Genomic DNA, 12,281 nt, shown 5'->3' with positions numbered 1-12,281 from the left:
CACACACACACACACTGAGCTTGTGTGTCTGTTGACTCAAACTGTTGATGTTGACATGTGTGTTCAAGCGAATCTGCTGCCCAAACATCCATTTATCTCTTTCACTTTAGCATGTAGACTGTGTGTGTGCGTGTGTGCGTGTGTGTGTGTGTGTGTGTGTGTGTGTGTGTGTGTGTGTGTGTCATATATAACACATATGTGTGAGTCTCCTGCACACAGTCGACTCTCTGTTATCTGTGCTGCGTGTGTTTCCTGTGGTTTAGCTTCAGTGTTTGCAGGATTTCTTTGTTGTGACAGGAAGCAGAAATGTTCAGGCGTCAACACGGCGTGACAGACAGCTCACAACACTTTGTCCCTCTGCCTCGTCATGTGACCACACCAACGGCTGTTCGTGCTTTCCTGTGTGCCGCACAGTTCAGGGAGTGTGTGTTTTCGGGACGGACAGCAGGGACATCTGTCCCACATACATTTAGCTGAAGAAAACTAGTCATCCAGCATTTCACGTCCTCGAGCGACGCTGAAGATGTGCAGCTGCGTGATGGTAAATGTACAAAATAAATACACCAGTGGAAGATCAATGCTGTAAAATCAGAAAGGCCCCAGGATGGGACTGTGAGGTACACCACAGCAACTGAAGAGGACGAGAAAGACAACTGATCACAGCTGACGGGCACCTGAATGCCTCCTGCATGTTTGAGATGGTCCAAGATTACAGGAAGTATTTAATCAGTCTCTGGATGTCAGTGGGAGTTAATCATGTCCTGCTGCGTTCAGGGTTTTTGCATTAATTTGAAAGGCCAGGATCATTTATGTCCAATAGTCATGAACAACATTTGGCATTAAGTTTACTTTCATGGCAAAATCTCAAAATCCGTCCACCAAAGCAGCCACAGAGCAAGAAAATGACTGCGGTAAAGCAGCCATAAGTGAGCGTGGCGGTGAACACGGCGAGCGTCTCGTGAGGCTCCTTCACAATAAGACAAATGAATAATAAAAGCACGAATGTGTGAATTTAATCTCAAAGACCTTCTGATTTGTTTTTCCTCGCAAAACTGTAACTTTATCTTGTAAATTTATGACTTTAATCTCCGAGTGTTTTTATCTGAATATTACCCCCCCTCCCCACCCCTCAGGCCTTTTTATTGATTGATTTATTGATTTCTTTTTTACTGAATGTCTTACATCATGATATGAATCAAATAACTCTAACTCTAGCGAATGGCAGAAAACATTCTGTCAAAGCAGAAATAAGGTCCAATATTGTCTTTGTGCTGGGGGTGACAGTCAGCCTATCACTGATCAGTGTGACTGCGCACACACACATTTTCACGTCACTCTGCTTTATTTATTCTTTTCATTTGTGACTTTTCAGTGTGATTTTGAGATCTGGTTCCTGTTTTCAGTCGCAGCGCACACAGAGAGAAAGACGAGACAAGAGAGTGTGTGTGTGCACGTGTGTGTGCACATGTGTGTGTGTGTGTGTGTGTGTGTGTGTGTGTCAGGGGAGGCATTAATGGCCTGCAGAACATACACAGGCTGTAATCTTCACATGCTGACAGTCTGAAAGCTTCTCCAATCAACTGTGGAGATAAGAGGTCACACACACACACACACACACACACACACACGCATCATCAAATACACAGCCTGCATGCTGCATATGCACTCACACGCAGAGACACAGCCGGGGGTTCGATGTGACGAGGTGACAGTTCAACACCAGCAGAGTGGAGAGTCTGCCTTTAAAACACACACACACACACACACACACACACATTCATATTGGTTTATTAGGTTTTCTCACACATCAAACTGTTTGACAACCTTCTCAAAACCAAAGTGTGCATTTCATCTGGATGTAAGTCAGATGAAGTCAGTATTCAAAAAAATCTCTCTTCATTGAACTGTTTCAGCCATCCGTCCCTTTAGCGCCCAAGCTAGCAGTGTGTGTGCAGTCTGGTTTGTCCTGCATGGGGGACTGTAGAAGGTGAGGGTTCGGAGCTCTGACTTTGGCACGAGAGACTGGAGGCCTGCAGTTCCTGTCTTTTCTTTTCTGCGTCCACCTGGATACCACACAGTGTCCCGTGTCCACCTGTGGGGACAGCAAAGCGTCCACCCCCTCATCAGACCTCAATCCGGCTGTGACGAGGAGGAGTGTGTGGGAGGAAGAAAAGAGTGGGAGGGAAAGTGAAGAGAATAGAAAATAAATCATTAAAGATAAAGCAGGTAAATGAAGAGAAGAGTGATGGAGGTGGAGGTGGTGATGGAGTGAGGGAAGCTGCCCCATCAGCTCAGCTCATCTCGTGTTTATTTCTCAACCACAGGACGCCCCAGCGAAACAGATCAACGGTGGACGTCCAAATCTGATTTCCCTCACACGCCTTCACCTTCGAATCTTTTCAATTTATCTTTGTGAAGTAGGACGCATTCAGAGACGACGCGGCTGCTGATTTATTCCAAAATAAAATTAAAAGATAGGGTGGAATAAGAGATCTGCCTCGATCACACGTCAGGAATGTTGTTCAGAAAATCAGTTTTAGTCGGAGACAGTCAAGACAATTTGACAAAGGGAGGACATTTCAGTGAAGGACAGTAAAGAGGACGTAAGGACGTTTTTAACTTTTGATAAAGTCACAGCATTTTAACGTGTTTTATTGTTCCGAGGTGAAGACATTTTTGGGACATTTTTGGAGCAAGACGTGTTCTGGCCGATGAGAAGATTTTGACTCTTTAGGGAAGAAGGACAAGTTTTTAAAGTACTAACATGTTATAAGAGCATCCAGTTTTATGTTTAAGATGAGACTGTAAAACAGACGGATCAGCTTCAGTGTGGGCAGACTCAGCTGACCAATCACTGCATGACGCGTCGACCCCTCCGCAAACAACCAATCAGCACATGAGGAGGGACAGTGCGACACCCCAATCTCTCACACACACATACATACACAACATTCACACACACTGAACTCAGGGACTGCACATTCCACTTTCCCCTGCTCATTTAATGTCGTGTAGCATATTTGACAATAAAGCTGAGTTGAATTGACTTGAGTTATGTTAGCGTGTCCTGAAGGTGGCTGTGGAGGAAAGGTCACGCGGCCTTTCAAAGTAAGAGTTCCTCCTCGGGGGAGCTGGAACGTGAATCTCCCAACAGCATTTTGATGTTTCCCGAGTGCTGTCTGAAAGTGTTGAACGTTCCTATCTTCTGACCATCTTTAGAAATACAACACAGCTAAAAGCCAGTAAAACACACACAACATTTTAAAGTGACTCATACAAGAGTAGATGAGTGCTTCCTTCTGCGTAGTGATGCCAAAAGAAAATAGTTCCTACATAAAACTGCTCACAACAAGGACTGTGGAGTATTTTGAGTAACTGGGTCACGGTTTCTGGAGAGAGACATCGCTGTTGAGTTTGGGTTTTTTTTTGTTTTTCTTTGCGTTGTGTGTGTGTGTGTGTGGGGGGGGGGGGGGGGGGGGGGGGGGCATGATGTCATAAATATCAAAATACAGAAAAACAACAGAAACAAAGATATAATGTAATGGTAACTTTGTCCATGAGAACAAATACTACATGTGTTTGACTATCAAACAGAAAGGCACAATTTCACACATCAGTGTTGTTTCCACCCCCCTCCTCACTGTGTGAATGGTTTGCTCCTGGAGCTTTACAGCAGGTGTCAGGAAGAGGTGTGCATCTGAAAGACCAACCAGGGAGCAGGTGAGTCTGCAAGCTTACTGCAGTGCAGTAAATGTACTTCATTTCACTGCAGTTAAACACAGCAGGATGCACAGTGAAAGCTTTTATTAATTTATACTCCCTGGATGTTAAAATTTATCTTTGATGAGTTGCAGGTGTTAAGGGAGGAGGGGATTTATCCCCACTGTTACCTGGTTTAAAGCTAACAGGCTAACACGAGTGTCAGCTTCTCTGACATTAATATGACAGGGGAATGAAAAGGAAACATGTTTCTGTCACACCAAAGATCTTCCATGTCATCCTAAACTGAGTTAACACAGGATTTCAGTTGTGTGAACCAGGTGATCAGTGCAGGTGCTGTGCAGTGGTTCCACTGCCTCTTCTTCACTTTGTTCTGTATGTGCTGCTTGGGTTTGAAAGGTGCTGCTGCCACCCTGAGTCTGAAATGAGTTACTGCACTGTCATTGGACTTCTGAAGCAAATCAGTGTTTTACATCATGAATTCTCGACCATTTAAAGATAAATTAAATTATCAATTAAATTAATTTTTTGCCTTGAAATGATCAGGTAAAGGTGAAGTGCCTCCAACTGACTGCTGATAGTAGCCGAGTAAATGTACTTGGATACTTCCGTCTGTCAGTTCATCATGAATTCAAACTCCCCACAGAGGTGGAGGGACATTGGTTCATCCCAAAAAGTAAAATACAGCAAGAGTCACATCATCTTTAATGTAAAACAAAGCCTATTATTAAACGGGCATTTCGGATTTTGTCCACTAGAGGGCAGCAGAGCAGTGAACACTGTAGTCCAGTATGTGAGGCGTTCTGGTGAGGAGACGACACACTGCTGTGTTGGTGAATCTCTGTGAGGACGATGAAGCTCTGTTATTTTATACATGCAGTGTTGAGTGTATTTACGGTGTGTAGGAAGCAGAGAAACGTGAAACATGTTCTCACCTACACCTGTTATCCTTCATTTCCGCCTCCTGCCTCCCTTTTGGCTCCTCTTCCTCTTTTCCTTCTCTTTTTTTCCTGGATTTGTCTTCCCAGAGTGAAACAAACATCATCTGTACTAAACCCAACTCCATTTCATTCTAGTAGAAAACATAACGTTTTCATCTAACGTGGAAACCAAACTGCCTTCCATTAATCCAACGTGCAGTTTTTGAAGGTTTTTTGGAAAGCAGCAGCTCACGTCTCGCACAGACGATACGTCTTCAGCCTCAGAAATCTCTCTGATCAGAGATTCCAATTTAACTGCTTCACCTAAAGTATTTAATCAGATCTTTTCTGACCTGCTCAAAGTGTTTCCATTGGCTGTGAAGCATCTAATCTGTCAGGATTACAGCAGAGGAAGTTGTCCTCCCTCCCCTGCAGTCTTCAGACAGACTGGGCCTCCACAGCTCTGAGCATGCCAACGGACCTCTGTTTCATTATGCGTCCCAGTGTGCTATTCTTTTTTTATTTTGCACAGGTAATTTGGCCTTCAGTTCGCCGCGATGCTCATTTATGTAACGGCACAGAATTAACGTGGCCAGTGGTGTTTTTGCGTTTCCTGGAGGGTCCGTTATCTCCTGAAACGGGACACGCTGCTATGTGGAAATGCTGTGAATCCTGCGCACATCTCCTGTACGTTTAGCCTCGGATGTAGAGTGTGATCACGCTGCTATCCCACACAGTTCACACCTCGGCAGCCCACACACACTGATCAGAGTTCAGAGGTGGAGCTGCATGAGCCAACAGCACAGGAGCGATGAACCAGCTCGGCCTCCACACACACACGCACACACACAGTCGGAGGCACGTTCGTGTGTGTGCTATACACCTCACACAGGGGAGGAAGATCAGTCGAGGTACATCTTGTGCTCCTCCGCTCTCTAAAACATGGACTACATGCTCCAGTCCTGCTCGTGTACATTTAGTGAATAAGGCTGCTGGAATGAGTCTGCTGAGACTTCTCGCTTTCAAATAGGTCACCAAGGCTGGAATTCTAAATGTATGTTACAAAGAATTTATTTTGGAATTATCATTCATGAGATATCAAGTCTGCAGTTGTTGGTGCCAATAAATTGTTAATACTGGCGTTTGAAGATGCTCCGCAGCTCCTTATTGTAGAAAAGTGTTCAAAAGTTCCAGCAGATGGAGGAGCCTTCCCTTTCAGAAGAGCTTTACACATCCATGAAACAGAAAACAGCCAAAACATGGTGTGAACACACACACACACACACACACACACACACACACACACACACACACACCCCAGCCGTTGTTTGTTTTTGCATAGAAGAAGCAGGTGCTCTCATGTGGCCTGTAAATCTGTTGGGATGACCGAAGACAACGCAAAGCAGGCTGTGCTGCAACGTTTTAACTTGAACCTACTTTAACTTACGTCACATTTCAGCTGATGTTTCTCTGCGAGCTTTATTTTGAAAGTCTTACAGGATGTTGCATATTGATGAAGCTAAGTTTGCTGTTGATGAAGAACATGCAGGCTACGTTGCACGCTGACGGTGAACCGACAGGTCTGTTACACGTTTTGGCATGACACCAGGCTGCATCAGAAGTAAAGTTAGCTTAACAGTTAGCTTAGCTTAGCATAAAAACTGAAAGGAAGGGGACACTGCTAGCCTGGCAAAATAATTAAGTAAAAAAACCAAACAAACAAAAGACGTAGCTGATAAGTCCAGGGTCCAAGTCAGCCCATGTCGCAGTGTAAAAGTAGATTTTCCAGTAAATTAATCTGCACGCTCTACCAGACTGCATGCCGAGGCCGGCTCTACGCAGGGGCAAGAGGGGGCAGCACCCCCTCAAAAATGTCTTGGCCTCTCAAATCAAAATTTTAGAAGTCGAAAAAACAACATTTTAATATCGTCACAAAATTAAAATATTACAAGTTGACAAAATATCTACAATAGCGGAAAAATCCGCCGAAAAAGGGACACAATACAGTATCAGATTCCTCTCATCCCCGCTGTGTATCTTCAGGTTTCAGCACAGCCACGGACTTGTTGCGTTCAATTACACTCGGAATATGACGTTTCTCGTTTCCTCTCTCCCTTAAGTAGCTGATGTACTTCATTAGAAGTATTTTAAATGCTCGGAAGACATCCAAACAAACATCAACTTACTGTGGCCAGCCATGTTTTCCGAGGTTGCGCAGTGAAACACATTTACCTCGGAAGTCGGAATTTCCGACCCAGATCTTTCCAAGTTCCGAGTGTAATGGAACGCAGCAGAAGCAGCAGCGTTTCCTCAGGCACACCAGGCTGTAGTTCTGCACTGTTTTGTTTCAAATACAAAGCCAGCTTACTTATTTTCCTCTCAGCTTCCAGCAGCTCACAAAGAGAAAGTTAATGCTGTGTAATGCATCTGTTTTTCACAGCTTTTATAAAGTGCAGTGCTGCTCCTGTCTGTATTGATAGGAGTAGTAATGATGCTGCTGCTAATACATCAGAGACAGCAGCTAGCATAACTACTACTGTAGCATCAGCAAGCACTGCTTCTCCTGTACCTTCCCCAACAAGTGCTGCCCCAAAGCAGCCTGCTCAGCTTCCTAACCCAATTCAATGAAGAAAACACTGTTACTATAAGCACAGGGGGAAAACAGTGCTGGAGCATGATGTGTACGCATGATGCCCCCTTCACATTTCTGACTGCCCCCTCACATATGCCTGCCTAGAACTGGCCCTGCTGCATGCTTTAAAACTTTAAACAGCTGCCCTTTACTAGGAGTTCTCTGCACTTAAACGTGTTTGATAAAACTCACTTCCTACCTCCACAGCAAAAGGAAAATATCTCTTGATATGACAAAAGATCAGAATTTGAACATGACCGCAGCATCTTGAAACGCATTCGCTTTCGCCCACACGTGAACACGGAGACGTCGATGTGCACGCAGATCAGTAGGAGGTTTAATCACGGCTGCAATGCTTCTTTTCTGCATCTGCATGTCCCGAAAGACAAACACTCACATAAAAATGTACAGCACAATACACACCTACACACACAGCAGTATATTATGGCGTCAGATCCGTGTACACTTCATCCTCCTACTAATTGCTCCAGCTAATTATATTTCCCTGAGCTTTGTGGTGCACATGCAGAGGAGGACTTTGTGTTTCTGAGGGCTAAAACTGATGACGATGTAAGATTGAAGCTTCTGTGAGCTCGTAGTAATCTGAGCTGATATTCAGTGTATAAAACCAGCCAGACTGTCTTGGTTTGTCTTTTCACAAACACCTTTGGTTTAGTCCAAATAAATCCTCAGTTCACAGAGTGAGATCCGAAAATATTCCTGCCTGTCCTCAAACTGCCCTCCTCTGGTCTCAGCTTGGTTGGTTAATGTGACTCAGGCTGCAGTCCAGGCACAATCCAACCAGCCACAGGCTAACTGAGCTAATGGTAGCTAAGGCTAGCCATAGCCACAAACTACAGTGAGCAGCTGAGCAGCAGTTTTCCATTACGTTTCTGGAGCTGTCTTTCTGGCTATATTTTACAAGCTGCCCCTTTTAAGATTTAAAACATTTGCTATCATACATGTTTGACAGAAACGTGGGAAGTGGGAAGAAAAAGCTAACATTAGCCACACAAGCTAATACATTTTATTTACGCAAACGAAAGAATGTCAGCTCACAGAGAAGTTGCTTATGACTCATTACTACTTTTCAAACAGCCAGTGATGCTTAGTTGTTGTTTTTTTAATTTTATATAGAAAATAAATGTGAAATCTTGAATGTTAGCATGCTAACTTTAGCCCAAACAGTGTGGCACCAGGCCAGACTCAGGTGTGACCACAGCACCTGGTTTGTGCTGACCCAGAGGACGCTCAAGTTTGATTTTTTGGTTTTTCTTACGTTCTCCGTGTGAAGCTTTAAATGTCTTTGCATCAGTGATGAGTGCCTGTTAGATTTTACTGGTTTCTTTTTTTTTTAATCAGTCTCTACAGAGAGAGTAGGAGAGAGTTGGAGAACACAGCAGATAGAGCGAGGAGGAGGAGGAGGAGGAGGAAGGTTATGAAGAGAAGGAGCCAAATATAGCAGTTAGAAAAGCAGAAATTACAGTGAATGTAACCTTACTGAGCTGTTTCAATGCACACAGTTTAACTGACGTCTGTAAGTTTGCTTGCATGAAGGTTGTAGCTTGTGTTTTGTACATATGGTTAACAGTCATGTGACATATGTAATGTTACTGGGTGGAGGTCGTAACCTTCACTCACTTAACCGATGAATGACTTCAGATGGAAACATCTGAAAGCTGATAGGGAATGTGATGGAATTTTTAGGCCTCTTTAAAAGAAACATTTCGGGACCTCTGTGTACCTGAAATCCTATGGGTGAGGATTCAAGTAGCTCTCCTCTCTTCACCTCTCTTCCCCTCTTTACTGGCACCAAAATGGCGATTGCAGGGACTGCGGTTTCCTGGTGTGAAGTCATCTTTCTGTGCCGAGCTTTTGGCTGACGTCAGACAAGAAACTGGAGCAGCCAGTCTCCTTCACTCTGGAAAAAAGGTCTGCTCCTTCCTGCCCTCCTCACCTCTTTAGCTCCTCTTCCATCCTCCCTCCTTTTCTCATCTCCTCCTGTGGTCTCATTTCTTCTTCTCCTCTTAATATTTTCTACTTGCATCAGTCGCAGGTAACCCGAATTCATAGAAACAGGAGTAAGCTGTAGCAAACAGGGAAGAGGAAGTGAAGGAGAGGAAATAAGGTTGGAGGAGATTAAAACAAGAGACATCAAGGACTGGGGAATATAAAGAAGAGAGGGAAAATAGGGAGGAGAAGGCAAAGCTCGAGGAGATGGAGAAGCAGGAGGAGAGGAAAGAGAAGGAGGAGCAGCAGATAAAGGAAGATGAAGATCTGAGGGAGGAGAAAGAGATGCTGAGGAGGAGGGAAAAGAGAAGAGAAGAAGAAGAAGAAGAAGAAGAGAATGATGACCAAAAGGAGAATGGAGGAGGAGGAAGCTGGGAAGGAGGAGGAGGAGGAGACATGCTGCAGGTACAGCAGCACAAGTGCCTGCGGGATGCTGATGAACAGAGCCAACAGAGAGCAGAGGAAAGCTGTGAGCTCTCACTCTGTCACTGTTTTCGGCCCCCTCTCACAGCGCCGCTCTTTATGTTTAAATAATGGACCGTGACTGGCTGTGATACAATCTGTTCAACACATTTAGAAACAGTTTCATTTAGACACAGTGCGTTACACCTCGGACCTCCATCATCATCGCCCTTTAGCTTCAGAGGATGAGCCTGCTGGAAGCGAGCATCCGGTCATTTAACCTGTCAACACCTGTGCTCACGATGAAGGAAAATCCTCCACTGAAGTTTATTTGATCAGATCAGAAACATTAACTGAATCTGGCTGTTCTGAGAACAGATATGGATATTTTTGTTAGTTTAGCAGCTGCAGATACAAATAATTTATCGATTACACATATGCTGTTTGTCAATTTAAAATTTTAAGTTTGACATAAAGCTGAGGAGGAGTATCAAAATGCTCAGACTTGTGGTGATTTTCACTGCTTTCAGTACATTTTTGTTTGCTGTGGAGGAATGAGGTGAGCTGTGAACTGTTGGTGTTGCTGATGTAGTTCACTAAGAGGTCCCGCGGGGCTGGGGACAGGACACGTGGGCCGCTTCTCAGTCTGTCGTCTGATTGGGTCAAGCTGAGAAAAAACTTTATACTAACCTTATCATCTGACTTATTAAGTAAGATTCTAAATCTCCCAGACAACTTGTTTAAGTGTTTCTGTAAAGTGCGTTTTATGAGCTGCTCCTCAGCTCGGACAGACGAGCACCGACAGAGTGGTCGAGCTGCTGTAAATAGAGGATCTTTGGAGCCGTCTGCGACCGCAGCTCCCGGCAGCCTCCCGGTGACAGAGACTGAGAGTGAAGATGGGGATTAGTGTCGTTGTGCAGCAGAGGACAAACCCGAAGCACAGGTGAATTATCGTCACAGCTTCCGTTCAGCAGCCTTGTGTCAGTGCGTGGCAGCTGTGCGTGCGTGTGTGTTTTCTGCTCTGAATGTCCGCAGTCCTGATGGTTTTTACAGGCAGCATTTCCGTTTTCCACCGTCGTGACTTGATGTGCTCGAGCTCGCTTCGTTAATTGGCGCTGACGGTTAATTGGTTTTCCGGTGACATCAGGCGGGAACAACGCGGACACAAGGAGACCAAAACCTGAAAAGGTATTCCTGCGGGCGCTGCCGACCCGCCGTCACTGCTTAATGAAGGTGTGCTGACGTGAGTTTGTGATGTGGCTGGGCCTGGTTCAGCCTCTGCTCTTACCTCCACCTTCGGGCTTCATCATGTCACAGATCTGTTTGAGCTCCACATCACCACTAAACGTCCTGGCATCGTAGATAGTTATACTGTGGTATAATAATAATCGTAGACAGTTATACCAAAGTATAACTTCAGGAGTCCTGCCGTTTTATGTAATTTCATAACTTTTACCTTATGTGTAATTTTATGACGTGATTCAGTCTAATTAACGTAATTTTAATTACAGACTTGGATCACAGTCTGTGCAGGAGACCAAGCGTGTTTTAACTTGGAGCCAATGAAAGCATCAGTGGAGATGATTTTATGGGTGGAAGCAGCTTCTGTTATTGTCAGGAATATCCTGTAACGTAGTTTTAGACATGCAGGTGATCAGATATGCCGGGCCGTTTTGGCACTGGATCGGGTATTGGCAGTGACGAGATCGATCCACGTTCCATACGGTCTGTTTGTCATCATAAAGTCCAACGATTCGTCTGTCGTTTACGGTCTGCTCTGTCACGCTGGGTATTGATTTAGTTTTTCATGCTGGGGCAACCCTGACCTCATGTTAACTTAGCTCAGTGGTTCTGGGACACCCCCAACACCTTCAGAAACCAGAAGAGTGCACCCCACCCCACAGCGTGCACCCGGCATTAACAATGACATGGGAAGCTAATGAAAAGACCAACACGATTCCATCTGCAAACTCTTGTTTCCTTTGCCCGCATAAATCATGTTCATTCAGCTTATTTTTCCCCTCGTCATCCTCGGCCTCCACTGCGGTGGCTCAGCGCTCGAGGTAGACCGATTAATGTGCACCGAAGTTTTCCAATCAGTATCGCCAGAACTGGGCTCCAACAGTCGTTGATGGCTGGCTTAAAGTTAGAAAAAGTTTGGTGATGCGGGACGTGAACCGTGGTCTCCTGGGTGAAAGTCGAGCTAGTGACCCAAGTCTTGGGACTAAACTACGTTGTGCAGAAGTGAAATGAGCCTGGACAGATGCTGCACGGCGGCTGTGCTTAATGTGACGCTGGGGCAGCAGTGACACCTTGTGGTAGAAAGGCAACATAACAAAAAGAACCACAACTCCTCTCGCGGCCTCGAGGAAATATTAGCCAGGTGCTAGCAAAGGCTGACCCATTCTTTGCTAGCAGACTGTTAGCATAGCCACACTCACATTTCACTGAAGTGCTGTGACCGCACTGCCTTAAACCTTTGACCAAATTTGATGTGGCGGACGTCCAGCTAATTAGCTTCCCACGCGTATTACACTTTGTCTTGTCATTGTTTCCTTTTGTAAACTGAAGCCACACTTTTGATATGACAGATCGTC

This window comes from Scatophagus argus, chromosome 8 (genome assembly GCF_020382885.2).
Source record: "Scatophagus argus isolate fScaArg1 chromosome 8, fScaArg1.pri, whole genome shotgun sequence".
NCBI lineage: Eukaryota > Metazoa > Chordata > Actinopteri > Scatophagidae > Scatophagus > Scatophagus argus.
The sequence above is the reverse complement of the archived record's forward strand: the minus strand, read 5'-3'. Positions refer to the sequence as shown.